The 19,163-nt window shown below is 39.9% G+C and overlaps 1 protein-coding gene across 1 annotated transcript in view; it reads right to left on the bottom strand.

Annotated features, from left to right (window-relative positions):
- CNTNAP2 (contactin associated protein 2) overlaps window positions 1-19,163 on the bottom strand; it is a 2,003,631-nt gene that overhangs the window by 448,827 nt on the left and 1,535,641 nt on the right. The gene's annotated exons all lie outside the window — the stretch shown is intronic.

The raw sequence follows: 19,163 nt of genomic DNA, 5'->3' as shown, positions 1-19,163 counted from the left end.
GAAATGACAGTCATGGAGATGACAGAATATTAGAGCTAAACATGGACTATGCCTTAGTATGATCTCCTTATTTTACAGGTAAGCAACTGAGGTCCAGAAAGGTTACACAATTCTTTCAATTACACAGCAGATTGGCTCCCAAACCAGAAGTTTGACACTGTATCTCACAAGACATTGCACAATGCTCTTTATACAATATTACTTTGCTTTATTATTTGGCCTAATATTCACCCATTCATTCATTCACTCATCTAATCATCAAACATCCACTGTGTTCCCATTATGTGTCAAACATTACAAGAAACTCAGCAGAATAATGGAGAGAAAAGATACAGATTGAGAGTTCAGTTCAATTATTATTATGAACACACAGGAGACTGGGTGAGGGAAAGGAGGTCTGGAAGGAGGGTTTCCTAGAAGAGGTAACATATTTGAGCTATGTCTTGAAGGTTAAGTTACCCAGGTGAATAAGGAGGTAAGAGAGATAAGGACTCCTATGTAAAGGAAGCAGATGGCAAAGTTCTATATGGAGCACTCAAGTAGGAGTGTACCCATCCATGTTACAATAGGGCTGAAGAGATAAGTTTGAGAGGGTAGCAGGAGTAGGTCACAATAGACAGTGGGTAAGGGTCATAGCACAACAAACTTTGTCCAAATAAGAAGTTATTTTGCCTTGGTTTATTCTTGCTTTTCTGCGTTTACTTCTTCCTATTTAAGAAGGTTGAACTTCATTCTGAAACTAATGGGAAACCATTCAAGTATTTTAAGCAGGAGATTTTCAAGATCAAATTTGTGTTTTAAAGGAACTACAGTGAGATGAAAGACAGATTTCAGGGGGATGGAGTCATGGAGGCCAGATGTGATGCTCCTATGTTAATACAAAAGAGAAATAATAAGAGAGTAGTGGAAATGGAGAGGAAGAGAAAGTGGAAAGAGAGTTAGGAGGGATAACCAGCTTGGGAATGTTGGCATTTAGGTGGGAAGATGATGTGGAGATTAATCCTGGGTTTCTGGCTCAGGTGACTAAGAGGATGGTGATGTGCTTCACCAAGGTAGATCACAGGGAGGAAGATGAGAAATTTAGGGAATGTCAAAGAAAGGACGGTGAACCTGATACACGAGGTGGGCAAATGGCTATCGAAGTCTGGATCTCAGGAGCATTCTCTGGGCTGAAAGTCCCATTTTAGGAACCATCAGGTAAATGATTGGTAGCAGGAGAGATGTCACTGGAATCTTTTGGATTCCAACCGCATTTAGAGAACAGAAAGAGGGGGAGCTGGCCACTGTGGAGGTCAAGAAAGAAAATGGACAGAGAGGGTGGAGGAGAAACAAGCAAAGAATTTCCAGAAAAGCAGTGTGGTCGGCATTGTCAGATTTCATAGCAAAGTCCATTAAGATGAAGGTTTGGACTTTTAATCTGACAGCTAGACGGTCTTTGTTGAGAGGAGTTTCAGGCCCCAAGAACAGCTTCCCATGCAGGAAGCTGGGGAATGAATGGAATCTCATGGAGGCTGTGCGGCCAGTAAACCTGCACTTGACAATTAACATCTCCAGGCACACGACTAAAGTTCCATTCGAATAACTCACCAGCCCTTGCAGGACGTCAGGTGTCCACTTGCCCCAGCATCTGTGCATGTGCCTGTGCTTAGCAATAAAAGGAGGAAAGAGTCTTGCACTCAGTGAGCTGTTGTGTGACAGTCACAACATCTACGCAAATAACACAATCAAGTAAGTGAGGGCCGTACTGGAATTGTGTAAACACTGCCGCTGTGCCTTCTCACATATGCCAATAGCTTTTGCTTTTGTTTTATTTAGAGATAGGCAATTTAAAGGTAGGCAACTGTACTGTGAGTTCAGGCTTGACATAATAAATGAGCAAATGCTCTGAACTTAGAAAGGAGTTATTCAGGTATTGTAATTCATACAAATTTCCAGATTTTCCAGTTGTGTTGACTTAATTTGGAAAAGTCACTATTTTTCCCTTCACAAGATGATTTATGGCACCTGAACGTTAAGAAATACATTTGAGCTGACCTGGCAAGCGGTACAGAGGGGGATGTCAGCACCCTGCTCTGAAGGGAGCAAGATGCCAGCTCTCTGAGATAAGGGTCCATTCTGAAACCTGGTCTCCCGCGTCTCTGGGGCCTGTCCCAGCAGATAGGGGGCTGTTTGCTTTCTACATTCAAGCTAATTTGCTTCTCGCTTCTCTTTCCATCAGGGTAAAGAGTAACACATCCAACTTCTGATGCTTTTTCCAATGTTGGAACCATGACCAATAATAAATTCTTGTTTCCTTTTGATGCAGTCAAGAGTTAAAAAAAAAAATAAGGCTTAAAATATTCCATTTACAGAAACTATAAAATCTGAGCCAGGTCATTTGGTTAGTAAGCTGCACTAGGTCTCTGTGGATTCCATCTCTGGCCGTGTTACAGGAAGAGGACAAAGGTGGATGGCGCCGTGCTTACCTTGCAAAGGCCCCTGGGGCCTTCCAGAAAATGACAGACTGGTTATCACATCTATTTACCACACTGCATCTTTTCAAGCTGATCTAATGCTAAATTCTTTCTCTCAAAAGAAATTTCAGTTACTATCACTGTTTTTGGAAATTAGGGGATACTAACACACCTGATGGAGGGTAAGAAACAACCAGACACCCGCAGAACAGGAGTCAATGGGCTGCCTGGCAGGAAATGCCCTTGTTCTGCCCGTACGTCAAATAGCCCACGAAAGAGTATGTATCTCAGAACCTCAGCTCAATTTCCGATTCTTTCTTCCAGTGGCCAGTAGAAACAACCTAATACTGTTATATTTTTGTCATAGAGAGTGATGATAAATTGCATGAACCAAAGAAGCTGTATAGCTCAGTATTCTTGATAAAAATCAGGACGATGTCAGTCAAGGGAGCAAGGTCATCATCAGCGGCTCCCTCAGCAGGAGACTGAGAAATGCGCTGCAGGGGATGTGGAGGAAGAGCCAGCTGATTCCCAACCACGCCTACAGGAGTACCAGGAAGCCCAGGAGAGGAAGACTCATTGTCAAGTTGTTTGGGCCGTGGGTGTTCCAGTAGAAGTCCTAAGCTCTGCATGGGGCCCAGGCTCTGAACTAACCTCACATGGCAGACCTCAGTTCCTATAGGGAAGGACTCCTGTTAGACATCAGGATGGGATCTAAGAAGGTGATCTGCAGTGACGTTTCTTGTATTCAGTGCAAGAAGGAGACACACTACTGACCAGGTGAGGGTAGCTCAATTTCCCAGTTCTTCCCCCATCCCCACCTTTTTCTCAAGTCACTTCTAGTCTTATATAACTAACGTTCCCAGTTAGGGTGATGCAAAATCAATGTTATTTTGTTCTCCTTCCTAGGAAAATAAGTTAAGTGCAGTACAAAATGTTTTACTTAGTTGTTTCCTCATCTGCCAGGAACAGAAGAATGCCAATAACAACAACACATTCCAGGGAAAAAGCAAGTTGTACCCTTTGCTATTAGTGTTGGCTAATTTAGTTAAATCAAATCATCATAGTTTACTAATTTGGCATATATTTTATATTCAGCGAGAAGAGAATGGTTCAATCTGTATTGAGCAAAGAATTGCTTTTTTTCAGTGCTGTGCTAGCGAAGTGTTACTTTTTGCTTTACAAATCATTACTTACCTATTAATTGGCTTTGGGGAAAAGAAGTTAAAGGAGATAAAAATGGAAAGACTTTTTAAAAGACAAGATAAGGAGTGGTGAGAAAAGAAACAATTTAATTATCCAGTGCTAAGAGTTCAAGAATTTCTCTGATCTCAGAATATGAAGATTTTTGTTAACTATATTGAGTAGGTGTAATCACTGCAACGAGATTATGAAATGATAAACCACGTTCTAGGTTAACTAGAAGCTGAATTATCAAAGTAAGTCATAGTGTATTAAAACAGCCAAATATGGATTGAATTGAATGTAATCATGGCAGTTTGTACTCACTTAAGACCAAATTTTATTATGCTGAGGATTTATTATGGTTTGGATGACTAAACTGAAATAGGGAGAAAGAAAAGAGGCAACTTGTTCCTCCAAATTTAAAGAAACCAACAGATCTCTTATCTTCTCCAATAACAAGTTGTTTCAGAAACACAAGGGCAAATGCATGGGGACTTCTTGATGAAAATGTGGCACATACCTGTGACTTTCAAAATATGTTCTTTAGAACTTCTGGGCTACACAACGTAACCTAATAGTCTGCTTGCATAAATATTATCCTGGCACATCTACGGTAAGACCCAGTATGGTCACTGGGACATTTAATTAGTTTAATTTCATCCACTTTTGCAGAATATTAAAAAGCGTAATACCTAACATTAAATACTGCAAAGGTTTATCGTCTCCAAAATGTAAACTTAAAAGTATATTTTTAGCTTGATGAAACCTAGTCTTATTTTATCTACCACTATCTCCTTATCTACAAATTGTGTTAAAGAATCACAGGTGGCTTTTTAGCAGAGGAACTAACTAGAGCAGGTACAATTGCAGCAGGAACCTGCCTTTCGGGGCTCTACTTAGCGCCCCCTGCTGACAGTTCCCATACAGCACTCTCCAGAACGCCATCTGGCCCATTCTGGCTGTTTGAAGGCCCCTACTGCTCAGGATCCTCTTTCTAAAGAAAGACTCATACTCTGAAAAATCTCCCAGTACCCTTCCATCTTTACCGTGGCACCACCCAATCTTTCTTCCTCCAATTCATCACTAAATTTCAGCTGACCACCCTGATCTGATTACAATTATCCATGGTGACAATATACTTATTATAAGTAAAGATATGTTTAATTCTAGACTGTAGATGCAAAACATTTTTGTACTGGTGAGAACCTTCCTCCCAATGCAAATGACATAGAGAAGAAGGAAGGTAAAAGAACCTTTATAATAGGTTCTAGGTTGGGCTGGAGCAGAGAGGAAATCTGGAGGTGCTGTAGCTACCATAGAGCTCTCCAGATAATCTGATAGTTATAATTTGAAAGATCAAGCAGGCCGGAATCCCCTTTTCCTTCAGTAAGAGATGTGCGCAGTCCAAGGGTTGCAGAGCCCTAAAGATAATGCTGACAGCTGCCCCTGCCCCCAGCATTGGAAGAATTAATCCAAAAAAGTCCTGTGGAGTTCATACTGCAGAGAGTGATGTAAAATTGGGAAACCTTGTAATTTCGAAGTTATAATATAAACATTCAATTTGGTATTAAAGGTGAACATTTTATCTCTCCATGATTGAACGTCATTAAGCTCATTTGATTAGGGCTGAATAGAAATGAGTGAAGCTGATTATTCATGTTGCATCTTTCAGAGTTACATCGGATTTTACTATATTCTATTAATTTGAATAGGGACCAAATTTAGAAATGGAGAATTGAAGTTCAGATCAAGATGGACCTGAACTGAAATGTTAATTCATTAAAAATTAATTTCATTGCATAATATTTAAATTTATTTTATTGAATTGAACTTAACAGATTTCAATCAAGGACTGGTTCCACTGAGCAGAATTTGACTGAGTTGCATCAAATCACTTTGAATCCTATTCAAATGAATTAGATTTTATTAATTTGAATGGAATTGAAGTGACAGAGTAGATGGAAGTTCATAATTCTGAGCAGAATTAAGAGAACAGAATAAGCCAACCCACTCTAAGTTAACTTGGCTTCAGTTTCTATAGAGGTCATGGGCATTCATGGTCTCCTCAGTAACTCTGGTTACTTCCTTTGTACCATGGCCCCACGAACAAATGTGATTAATAGAACCAAAGTGATCAAGTGGAACCACGTGCTGTTGGTGGGATACAGTGAAGCACTTTTTGAGTCTTTTTCACTGGAAAAGCCCTGGGCAATTATATTAAATATTTCTTTTCCTCTTTATAGAACAAATGAAGAAGGAATTACCTGAATCCCAGGGACAATGATTTGTGTGAGTACTGGCTGCCCCCCTTATTTTTATTCTCCATTAAATACTGTAGTTATTTGAAGAAACATGCCTTCCCTCAGACTATTATTTATACCGAATGTCTCAATATCCTATGCCCTGATTTTATTAATTTTTATTTTATCTTTTAAATATAAAACAAGCACCTCAGCTTGTTTTGTATTTAAAAGATGGCTATAACTTTTCAAATTAGTAGCGAAATATTGTTTTGCAACTGAAATGACATGCTACATAAGCACCTTCTTAGGGCTGGAGAGACAATTTTGGGGGCAGAAGTGAAAACCTGATTCCTGCCCTTCTAAGGTTCTGAGTTAGTGGAGACCGAGTTATGTTTAGTAGTTTACAATTATGAAAGCTTTATGCCTGGATATCTGATAGGGCACACACACGGTAAGATGAAAAAATACACACTGAATGTCACAGGAGCAGTTCAGGCAATGGGTCCTATGGGATTTTGGAGAAGGGAGTGATTACCAAGGACCAAGGTGGACTGGAGAGCCTTCATGAAGAGACAGATCTGACTGCAGTTTTGATGGATGGGTAGGATCCAGACAACTGGAATGAGGACATGAGCATTTCAGAATCTCCTGAATGGCTGGGCCAAGGTGTGAAGGAAACATCCCACTCATTTCAGGAACTATGGGGTAATCACTTAGGCTGGTGGGGACAGTGTTGAGAAGTAGAATTTGTGGTGGGAGAAATGGTTATGGGTATTTTCATGATACTTGCACTTTAGTTTTGTAGTAATGGAAAGTCAACCTTAAAATTTTTTAAATGTTAAAGCAGTTTACACATATAAATATTATGTTTATATAAAGTACAGGGAATAATGGCAAAATATATAGCCTTGTACTTAGTTTATCCATTATCACTGGTATATGGTATATTGTTCTTTGACTTCTAATTTTAATATTAATAAACATGGGACTGTGTCTAGTTCTTTGCTATTTCAACATGCTCTGTGAAAATGTGTAAGAGTCTTTTGAGCATATCCCTCTAGTGGAATTTTTAGGTCATATGGTTTGTGCATCTTCAAATTTCCCCAAATCACTTGTATGAATGTAGAATCCCACCGGCAGTATATAAAACTTTCAGTTGATCAAATCCTTGACAACCTCTGGTCTTAAGCTGTTAATTTTGACAACTGGTGAATGACAAATAGTATCTCTTTTTGGTTTTAGTTATACTTCCCTGATTGTTTGCCTTTCCATGTTAAGTTTTCATTTATATTTCCTTATTTTAAAAAGTATCTGTTCATTTTTGGCTTATTCTTATTGGATTTTTTTGAGTTTTATTGATTAGTAGAAAATGCTTAGGAAAATGATACTTTAATAATTATAATAATGCAAATTTCACTTTTTTTAGTCCTTTTTCTTTTTTCTTCTTCCAGAACGCTAATTAGATATGTATTAGATGTTACTGATCTAATTTCTTGCTTTTAATCTCTCCTTCATATTTAACAACTCTTACTAACTCTAACAACTCTTACTAACCAGATTTCTGGGAACCTTTTTCAGAATCTGTTTTCCATTTAACTAGTCTCACTTCAGCTGGGTAGAAACTGCTATTTAAGTCTATTAAGCTTTTAATTTTATCCATTACATTTTGATTTCTATAATGTTTATTTGGCTCTTTTTCAAATGCTACTAATGATTTTGATAGTGTCTTCCATCATCATCTCTTTAATTTCTCCTTAAAAATAAATCTGATCCAATAATTCCAATATTTAAGTCTTTGCAGGACTGAAAAAGCTATTAGTTATTTCTGTTGACTCACAATTGTGGTATCTCGGTTCACTACACATTGCTTGAATATTTTCTCCTTTGAGATCATACTCCTTGGAAATGCATCTCTGGGAATTCCTTGAGGTCCAGTTGAACCTCTCAGATAGTTTACATTTGCTTTTATCAGGTACCTGGGGGGTATTACCAAGCTGAGACCTCTTTAGAATATATTTTCAGCTTGAATTTTTTTTTCCAACCGTGCAAACAGTGTGAAATTGACCTGTAAACAGGCATCAGAACTGGCTTTTTGTTGCACAGCTTCGAGGGATAATTTCTTTCTTTTTCTCTTTACCTCCATCCAAGGTCCAGACTGTCAAAAGTCCTGTGCTGTCTTCCTTTGCAGAGTGGGTTTTTATCACTGAGAATCTAGACTCTTGGATTCTGTTTTCCATAAAGGGATATTTGATTCAACTCATCACTTGGTATGACCCTTCTTCCCCACACAGTCATGGAAACTGAAAGTGAAGGCTGCAGGGAACTGGCAGAAGCCTTCAGGCCAGTTATGGCTTTAGCGGCCATTATGCTGTTGGTCCATGGTTTTGCTACTAAGGATCTTCCTCACTTTCATTCAAGCTCAATTACACATTTCAAAGGATTTAAAAAATATTTTTTGCATGCAATTTTAAATGTTTATAGGGGAGGGCTTTCATGGTACCTATCTGGTGTAATCCTGTAGTAGAAGTCTGTTCCTGTGGGTTTTAAAGCAAGTGAGAAGCATGTCGATGTGATGCTCTGGGATGTGCCATGAGGGAAAGGAGACTAGAAACAGAGGAACCGTTCTCGGAATGATGTGATAAAGACTTGGAGGATCATGAACACACCCCATTACAGAGGCAGGGGCCAAATATACCATGAAAGGGAATCAGTGGGATTTGAGAACCAGATGGAACAGCTGGTGGTGAGACTCCTTGGTTTTAAGGTTAAGCAAATTTGAACATTTTGAAAGACTTTTCTATTTCAGAGGAGGGTGCTGCTTTGCAGAAAAGAAGTTCGGTTTGATTTTACATAGGATGAATTTGAGGTGTTAATGGGTCTCAACTGGGGCTGGTTCTACCTCCTCAGGTGTGATTTAGAAACAGCTGTAAGGTGCTACCGGCATTTAGTGCCCTGGGTCCAGGGATGCATAATGTCTGGCAATGTGTGAGATAGCCTTGTACAACAAGAGCTCGCCCACTGCAAATGCCAACAGTACCCTGGTGGAGAAGCCCTCTTATATAGCAATGGTCTGTTGCGGATACACAGGAGACAAGATTTGTGACTTCAAGAGAGAGATGAGAGCCAAAGCTGTGAATCTGTGAGTCATCCATAGTAATGACAGAAACTGAGAGGGGACATAGTACTTGGAACGGGATCAGGGGCCAGGTGAGTGCTTGCCTCAAGGTATGCCCACAACAGAGGAGAAGAAGAAAGACTTAAAAAAAAAGAGGCAGCTACAAAGAGGAAAGATAATCAAGGCAATATAGTCTGAAGAAAGGTTACTTCTCTGAAGTCTGCTCTCATTCTCATTCCGGAAGGCAACTTATATTGCTCCCATCTTTGTGTTAAGCCACCGTCTATACAGACAAATGCATTCATCACATTGTGTTGCAACTGTCTCATATGGTCACTTGATCAACAAAGCTTGATCAACATCAGTGGATATGAGGCTTAGGGGGTCGCTGATGAAACTGAAGGGCAGTTTCACGTTTCAAGTAATCAAACTTCAAGAGGTCAAGGTAATGAGGATGTAAGGAAGCAAATATGAATAATCAAAAGAGGGAAGCCCCATGAGTATGAGGAGAGAGAGACCAGCCAAGGGGTGATCAGGGAGCAAGTGCAGATTCTACAAGACAGGGGGGTTGCAAAGAGAAAAAGATGAAAGCTGTGATGATTGGGCCAATGTCGATCAATAACTATTGGGCTGGACAAAAAGTTCGTTCGGGCTTTGCCATTAAAAACCCGAGTGAACTTTTTGGCCAAACAAATACAATTGCTATAATGATTCTTACTGCATCTTCCCAGCATGCAGGAGCCTGAATCAGCCCCACGTAAACACTGCCTTGGAGAAGATCTCAGGCCAGCTTCCTTATCTTCAACCCACTCTGATGAAGATGCTACTGGGGGCCTCATGAAAAGTACAAGAGGGAAGGATACGCCTTAATGCCAAGGCGTTTTGAACTAATCCCATCTTCTCTACTACAACATAAAAAAGAAAATAAAAACTGATGACATTAAAATAATTACCCTTGACCTTTAACCCTGTCATACTACTCTCAACATGGTAATTTGTTACTATCTGAAAAATGTGATCTTTGAAGATGGTGGAGTAGAAGGACATCCTCTCACTCCCTCTTGCGAGAACACCAGAATCACAACTAACTGATGAACAATCATCGACAGGAAGACACTGGAACTCACCAAAAAAGACACCCCACATCCAAAGACAAGGGAAAAGCCACAATGAGACGGTAGGAAGGGCGCAATCACAGTAAAATCAAATCCCATAACTGCTGGGTGGGTGACTCACAAACTGGAGAACACTTATACCACAGAAGTCCACCCACTGGAATGAATGTTCTGAGCCCCACGTCAGGCTTCCCAACCTGGGGGTCCGGCAATGGGAGGAGGAATTCCTAGAGAATCAGACTTTGAAGGCCTGCGGGATTTGACTGCAGGACTTCGACAGGACTGGGGGAAACAGAGACTCCACTCTTGGAGGGCACACACAAAGTAGTGCGCGCATCGGGACCCAGGGGAAAGAGCAGTGACCCCACAGGAGACTGAACCAGACCTACCTGCTAGTGTTGGGGGGTCTCCTGCAGAGTTCGGGGGTGGCTCTGTCTCACCATGAGGACAAGGACACTGGCAGCAGAAGTTACAGAAAGACAGACAAGATGAAAAGGCAGAGGGCTATGTTCCTTCATCACAAGATGAAGGAACAAGATAACACCACAGAAAAACAACGAAATGAAGTGGAGATAGGCAACCTTCCAGAAAAAGAATTCAGAATAATGATAGTGAAGATGATCCAGGACCTCGGATAAAGACTGGAGGCAAAGATTGAGAAGATGCAAGAAATGTGTAACAATGACCTAGAAGAATTAAAGAACAAACAAACAGAGATGAACAATATAATAACTGAAATGAAAACTACACTAGAAAGAATCAATAGCAGAATAACTGAGGCAGAACAATGGATAAGTGACCTGGAAGACAGAATGGTGGAATTCATTGCTGTGGAACACAATAAAGAAAAAAGAATGAAAAGGAATGAAGACAGCCTAAGAGACCTCTGGGACAACATTAAATGCAACAACATTCGCATTATAGGGGTCCCAGAAGGAGAAGAGAGAGAAAGGAACTAAGAAAATATTTGAAGAGATTATAGTCAAAACTTCCCTAACATGGGAAAGAAAATAACCACCCAAGTCCAGGAAGTGCAGAGAGTCCCATACAGGATAAACCCAAGGAGAAACATGCCAAGACACACAGTAATCAAATTGACAAAAATTAAAGACAAAGAAAAATTACTGAATGCAACAAGGGAAGAATAACAAATAACATACAAGGGAACACCCATAAGGTTAACAGCTGATATCTCAGCAGAAACTCTACAAGCCAGAAGGGAGTGGCATGATATACTTAAAGAGATGAAAGGGAAGAACCTACAACCAAGATTACTCTACCAGGCAAGGATCTCATTCAGATTCGATGGAGAAATCAAAAGCTTGACAGACAAGCAAAAGCTAAGAGAATCCAGCACCACGAAACCAGCTCTACAACAAATGCTAAAGGAACTTCTCTAACTGGGAAACACAAAAGAAATGACCTACAAAAACAAAGCCGAAACAATTAAGAAAATGGTAATAGGAACATACATCTCGAAAATTACCTTAAACATGAATGGATTAAATGCTCCAACCAAAAGACACAGGCTTGCTGGAATGGATACAAAAACAAGACCCATATATATGCTGTCTACAATAGACCCATTTCAGACCTAGGGACACATACAGACTGAAGGTGAGGGGATGGAAAAAGATATTCCATGCAAATGGAAATCAAAAGAAAGCTGGAGTAGCAATAATCATATCAGATAAAACAGACTTTAAAACAAAGAATGTTACAAGAGACAAGGAAGGACACTACATAATGATCAAGGGATCAATCCAAGAAAAAGATATAACAATTATAAATGTATATGCACCCAACATAGGAGCACTGCAATACATAAGGCAACTGCTAAGGGCTATAAAGAGGAAATCAACAGTAACACAATAATAGGGGGGACTTTAACTACTCACTTACACCAATCGACAAATCATCCAAACAGAAAATTAATAAGGAAAAACAAGCTTTAAGTTACACAATTGACCAGATAGATTTAATTGATATTTATAGGACATTCCATCCAAAAACCTCAGATTACACTTTCTTCTCAAGTGCGCACAGAACATTCCCCAGGATAGATCACAACTTGGGTTACAAATCAAGCCTCAGTAAATTTGAGAAAATTGAAATCATATCAAGCATCTTTTCTGACCACAATGCTATGAGATTAGAAATCAATTGCGGGGGAAAAAAACGTAAAAAACACAAACACATGGAGACGAAATAATACGTTACTAAATAACCAAGAGATCACTGAAGAAATCAAAGAGGAAATCAAAAACTACCTAGAGACAAATGACAATGAAAACACGACCATCCAAAACCTATGGGAGGCAGCAAAAGCAGTTCTAAGAGGGAAGTTTATAGCTATACAAGCTTACCTCAAGAAACAAACAAATTTGAAACAAATAAATAAACAATCTAACCTTACACCTAAAGGATCTAGAGAAAGAAGAACAAACAAAACTCAAAGTTAGCAGAAGGAAAGAAATCACAAAGATCAGAGCAGAAATAAATGAAATAGAAACAAAGAAAACAATAGCAATGATCAATAAAACTAAAAGCTGGTTCTTTGAGAAGATAAACAAAATTGATAACCATTAGCCAGACTCATCAAGAAAAAGAGGGAGAGGACTCAAGTCAATAAAATTAGAAATGAAAAAGGAGAAGTTACAAAAGACACCACAGAAATACAAAGCATCCTAAGAGACTATGACAAGCAACTCAATGCCAATAAAATGGACAGCCTGGAAGAAATGGACAAACTCTTAGAAAGCTATAACCTTCCAAGATTGAACCAGGAAGAAATAGAAAATATGAACAGACCAATCACAAGTAATGAAATTGAAACTCTGATTAAATATCTTGTAAGAAACAAAAGTCCAGGACCAGATGGCTTCACAGGTGAATTCTATCAAACATTTACAGAAGAGCTAACACCCATCCTTCTCAAACTCTTCCAAAAATTTGCAGAGGAAGGAACACTCCCAAACGCATTCTATGAGGACACCATCACCCTGACACCAAAACCAGACAAAGATACTACAAAAAAAGAAAATTACAGACCAATATCACTGATGAATATAGATGCAAAAATCCTCAACAAAACACTAGCAAACAGAATCCAGCAGCACATTAAAAGGATCATACACCATGATCAAGTGGGACTTATCCCAGGGATGCAAGGATTCTTCAATGAATGCAAATCAATCAATGTGATACAACACATTAACAAATTGAAGAATAAAAACCATATGATCATCTCAATAGATGCAGAAAAAGCTTTTGACAAAATTCAACACCTATTTATGATAAAAACTCTCCAGAAAGTGGGCATAGAGGGAACCTATGTCAACATAATAAAGGCCATATACGACAAACCCACAGCAAACATCATTCTCAATGGTGAAAAACTGAAAGCATTTCCTCTAAGATCAGGAACAAGACAAGGATGTCCACTCTCACCACTATTATTCAACAAACTTTTGGAAGTCCTAGCCACAGCAATCAGAGAAGAAAAAGAAATAAAAGGAATACACATTGGAAAAGAAGAAGTAAAACGGTCACGGCTTGCAGATGATGTGATACTATATACAGAATCCTAAAGATGCCACCAGAAAACTACTAGAGCTAATCAATGAATTTGGTAAAGTTGCATGATTAGAGACCTAAATGTAAGAACAGACACTATAAAAATCTTAGAGGAAAATATAGGAAGAACACTCTTTGACATAAATCACAGAAAAATCTTTTTTGATCCACCTTCTAGAGTAATGAAAATAAAAACAAAAATAAATAAATGGAACCTAATGAAACTTAAAAGCTTTTGCACAGAAAAGGAAACTAAACAAGACGAAAAGACACCCCTCAGCATGGAAGAAGATATTTGCAAACGAATCAACGGACAAAGGATTAATCTCCAAAATATATAAACAGATCATGCAGCTCAATATTAAAAAAAGAAACAACCTAATCCAAAAATGGGCAGAAGAACTAAATAGACATTTCTCCAAAGAACACATACAGATGGCCAAGAAGCACATGAAAAGTTGCTCAACATCATTAATTATTAGAGAAATGTAAATCAAAACTACAATGAGGCATCACCTCACACCAGTCAGAATGGCCATCATCAGAAAATCTACAAACAACAAATGCTGGACAGGGTGTGGAGAAAAGGGAACCCTCTTGCACTGTTGGTGGGAATGTAAATTGATACAGCCACTATGGAGAACAGTATAGAGGTTCCTTAAAAAACTAGAAATAGAATTACCATATAACCCAGCAATCCCACTACTGGGCATATACCCTAAGAAAACCATAATTCAAAAAGACACATGCACCCCAATGTTCATTGCAGCACTATTTACAATATCCAGGCCATGGAAGCAACCTAAATGCTCATCGACAGATGAATGGATAAGGAAGATGTGATACATATATACAATGGAATATTACTCAGCCATGAAAAGGAAGGAAATTGGGTCATCTGTAGTGACGTGGATGGATCTAGAGACTGTCATACAGAGTGAAGTAAGTTAGAAAGAGAAAAACAAATATCATATATTAACGCATATATGTGGAACCTAGAAAAACGGTACAGATGAACCGGTTTGCAGGGCAGAAATTGAGACACAGATGTAGAGAACAAATGATGGACACCAAGGGGGGCAAGTGGTGGGGGGTGTTGGCGGTGGCGGGATGATTTGGGAGATTGGGAATGACATGTATACACTGATGTGTACAAAATGGATGACTAATAAGAATAAAAAAAATAATAAATAAATCAAATCATCTTCACCAACAGCAAAAAAAAGCAGCAGCAAAATGTGGGCATCCTTTAACAGCAGAGTAAGACACTGCTTATGTAACAGGCAACCTGAGGTCATGAATCACACCTGCCACTCAGTGGAGGCAGAACCCCTTTCTGGTTCACAGGACACCAAGCCCTCAGTCATTCATTATCCATCCGTTATCAGGCCCTTTTCCCAGGGAACTAAGATGCTAAAGCCTTTCTCGATGCCACAGCAATTAATAAAAGTGGCACAAGTTCAAAGTCCTCCAATCTCACAGAAGAGCAGTGAGATGACAAAAACTTCATAACAAGTGTCATATTTTTCAAGTGGGTAAAAGGGATACTTATTTAAACAGTGAAACCTCTAAAATTTGCCCTTATGTTTTTTTTCCCCTACAACAAAAGAATTGAACACCAGAGCACAGGAGCAATGTTTCCTTGTAAGTATTTAACTAAAACTTGTTTTATTAGCCTGTTGATTAACCTGCTGATATTAAATGAGATTCTTCAAAGACCTTCACATCGTGTCAGTCGCTTTTTTTCCAGCAAGGCGACTGATTTCAGTTTGATTGTAATGAATGTAACAAATTATATAACATTCAGATACACTCTCTGGTTACTGTTGCCTTGGAGCTCTGGATGAATAATTTTATTAAGATGCCTGTTAGGAAGTAATCTCCAAAACTTAGCGAAGACACGTGCCTCTCTCATTTTAAGTGTTAATTTTCTTTATAACCTGCCTGGACACATTGTCCCACTTTTTATTAAGAATAACACACTTCCCTATTTCTCTATTGCTAACCTCTCACTTGTTGCAGGGCTTTTGTCCTCCTGTTGTTATCTCCACCTGGAGTTTGTCACCTCTTCCCTGGCTGTCCTTGGCTTTCTTCAGGCTTCAACTTAAATGTCACATCCTCGGAGATGATGTCCGGTATAAGCCATCAAAAGTTGAGGCTTCTCTTATTCTCTCTCAGAGCACATGGTTTTATTTAATTATGCCGTTCATCACTATCTGCAATTGCATTATTTCCCTGCTTGTTCACTGTTTGCTGAATGTAAGCCCCCTGAGAGCAGTGACACTGTTGTTCCCATCTCTACTGCACCGCCTGCTCTTGGCTTGACACAATGAATATTTGCTGAACTTAAAAATGATAATTATTTTTGCCTATTGATATTACACAGATCTCCTTGCTACCAGAAAACTACTAGAGCTAATCAATGAATCTAGTAAAGTAGCAGGGTACAAAATTAATTCACAGAAATCTCTTGCATTCCTATACACTAATGATGAAAAATCTGAACGTGAAATTAAGAGAACACTCCACCTCCTAAAGAAATGGAAATAAAAACAAAAATAAACAAATGGCACCTAATGAAACTTAAAAGCTTTTGCACAGCAAAGGATACATAAAAAGATGAAAAGACAACCCTCAGAATGGGAGAAAATAGTTGCAAATGAAGCAACTGACAAAGGAGATTTACAAAATTTACAAGCAGCTCATGCAGCGTAATATCAAAAAGACAAACAACCCAACCCAAAAATGGGCAGAAGACCTAAATAGACATTTCTCCAAAGAAGATACACAGATGGCCAACTAGCAGTGGCTCTAATGCAAGTCCACACTCTGTGCCCAGTGGAACACGTGGTCTTCCCTCCACATGCACTCCACCTCCCACTCCCCATCTCTGCAGAGGGTGCAGCATGATTCCATCTCTTAGGATGGAAGTCAGAGTCCCTGCACTTTCTCCTGGTCGGTCATTTACTCCATCACTCCTCCTCTTCCATACCTCTCAAGTCCCTGCCTGTTTCTGCCCCCTCCCCCCTCCGTCTCTTCCCTCTAATATGGAGCACCACCTTAGACTCTTCTGCATCTCCTTATTCCAGATGTGCTCACTTTGAACACACCCTCTCACTCTCCCGAGGGGAGTTTTCACAAAACCACTTTCAGTAGCTCTTTGCTGCCTCAATATCAAATCTCATCACCCAACTCTTTATAATAAGGGTTCTGCCCATTACATGCAGTCTTCCTCCTGATGGCATACGTTACCACCCCCAGACACAGAGAACCGGCCCCAGTCCCCGAATGTATCATGCTTCCCCGTACCTCTGTGTCTTGCTCTTGCTGTTCTCACAGCCACACCTCTGTGGGGACCTGGGGTTGCCTTCTCTGGGAGTCTTTCCAATGCCTGATCTACTCTCCTTTACCCACCCACGTCAGATTAAGTGACATGACCCTTACTTCAAGAAACAACAAAAATGCATTGACGGCTTATTATGTGCTAGGGGCAGGGGACACACAGTGATAAACTATGTTCTTAGCTGCTTGCAGCCCAGTTCAGGCTGGGGTAGACAGGGCACAGAGGAGTTACTTATTACAAAGGGCTATGCTGTGATGGATGCCTTTCGTAGGATCCCTTTTCACCCTCTGCTTACCCCTCCCCTGGTACTTCTCAGTGGGTCTGAACTTGTCCATGGATGGGTCTTCCAGTCTGGACTGTGTGCCCTCTGGAAGCAGGGGCAGCTTACTCTTCTCTGTTTTTCCCTCTCTCTATCCTGTGTCTGGGGTGCTCTGAGCCTCCACGGCTGTTGGTGGACAGAAAGGATGACCGGGCAGCTGCTGGAGGAAGCCGACAGCTGAGCAAGCATGGCTGCACTCAATGGTTTCCTTGTTTCCATGTCTGTACCTCTAGACTGGAGGGATTGCCAGCGTTAGTCAGATGGTGTCAAGCCTCTTCTCACCCTCATCTCACTATGAGTGGAAGCCGGAGTCTTTGCCATGTTGCCTGTGATTTGCATCCCTGCCCATTTGCACCCCCTGCTCTAATTTCTTCTGCTTCCTTTTCCCCTCCTCAAGCTGCTCCAGCCATGCTACCCACTGTCGTTCCTCAAACATCCAAGCACACTCCCACCTCAAGGCCTTTGCAGGTGCCATTATTTCCACTTGGAATCCTTTACCCCTAATATTCACCAGATCTCATACTCTCCCCTCTCAGATGTTGCTCAATGACACCTTATTAGGGTGGCTTTCTCTTAATAACCTGCCTAAAATAGCATCATTCCTTCCCTTCCTATCCCCTACCCTGACCTGTTTACTCCTTAGCATTTATTATTGCCAGATACATGATGTACTGTTTTGTTTACTGTTTACTTTCTGTCTCCCCCTCCCCCCACTAGAGCGTAAGATCCATTAGAGCCCAGCTTCAATTTCCAGTGTCTGAAAAATACTGCCTGTCCATAGTGGGTGTTCAGCAAATATTTTTCAGATACATGAATGCAAGTTCTTATTTCTATTTCCTTTTTTTCCTATCCAAGCAAATAAGAAAAAAAAAATCATATGCACATTCTGGTGTTTGGGAATTTAAAATTTGTTTTTGTTTGTTTTGTTTTTACTTTCAGTATTCTTTGTCCTATTGGCTGATAGTTGATTTCACCTGAGGCAACTTTATCCTACCTATTCAGTTTCTCCTGGCCTCTGGTGATTTCAGAAATACTGCAATTTGCCTCTGAAAAGTTATAGCAATTACGCCGCCTATGTAACCAACCATCTCTGACCACTGATTCAGTCAGTACTGGTGTTCACAACTACGTCTGTCCTTCAGTCAGCCTTCATCCATTAGCAATAATCATATTTGTGAACCTTGAATCATATCTTGATTTTGTATTATATCCCTATTCTCTTAGCAGCACTAAAATCAAACCTTAATTCTGAATCTAGCTTTTCAGGAAGCTTAATAATCTACTTGTATCTTACACTGACTTTAAAAAAAATGTTAAGTCAGGGACTTGTTTTGACAGTTTGTCATAAGCTACAGTTGTGCAGGTTGATTTGAGGGGGTAATGGTGGAGGTCCAATCCGGCCTGCAGTCTGCTCCCTAGGCTGGGTGAGACTAATTGGTCTGCAGAGATGGAGAGTCCGTATTCTAAGTAGCACCAGACTTCCTCTATTCTGGAAGACCCTGGTATAGACAGCAGTCAATGGCAATTCAGCACAATTTTCTACACCTGCTATATCTGTTATGCTGTATAGTTATTATCAATGTTCAGAATCATGACCTGAGGACAGTTTTACCAAAACAAGAAGTAAGTTTAAGTTGTACGCAGCCTATTATGTTTGCAAAGGCCGGCAAACCTTAGTTTAAACAAACAAGCAAACAAAACACTGCTGCATATATTTGTTGAAACAGATAGTTTTCTATTAAACTTTCCAGTCATTCGTGGGGCCTCTGGATTTCCTGGGTTCTATCCTCTATTTTCTGCGTCTTTATGGATTA

This window comes from Neophocaena asiaeorientalis, unplaced genomic scaffold, assembly GCF_003031525.2.
Source record: "Neophocaena asiaeorientalis asiaeorientalis breed wild unplaced genomic scaffold, Neophocaena_asiaeorientalis_V1.1 scaffold798, whole genome shotgun sequence".
NCBI classification, from domain to species: domain Eukaryota; kingdom Metazoa; phylum Chordata; class Mammalia; order Artiodactyla; family Phocoenidae; genus Neophocaena; species Neophocaena asiaeorientalis.
Note: the sequence above shows the minus strand (reverse complement) of the source record. Positions and strands in the feature narration are given on the sequence as shown.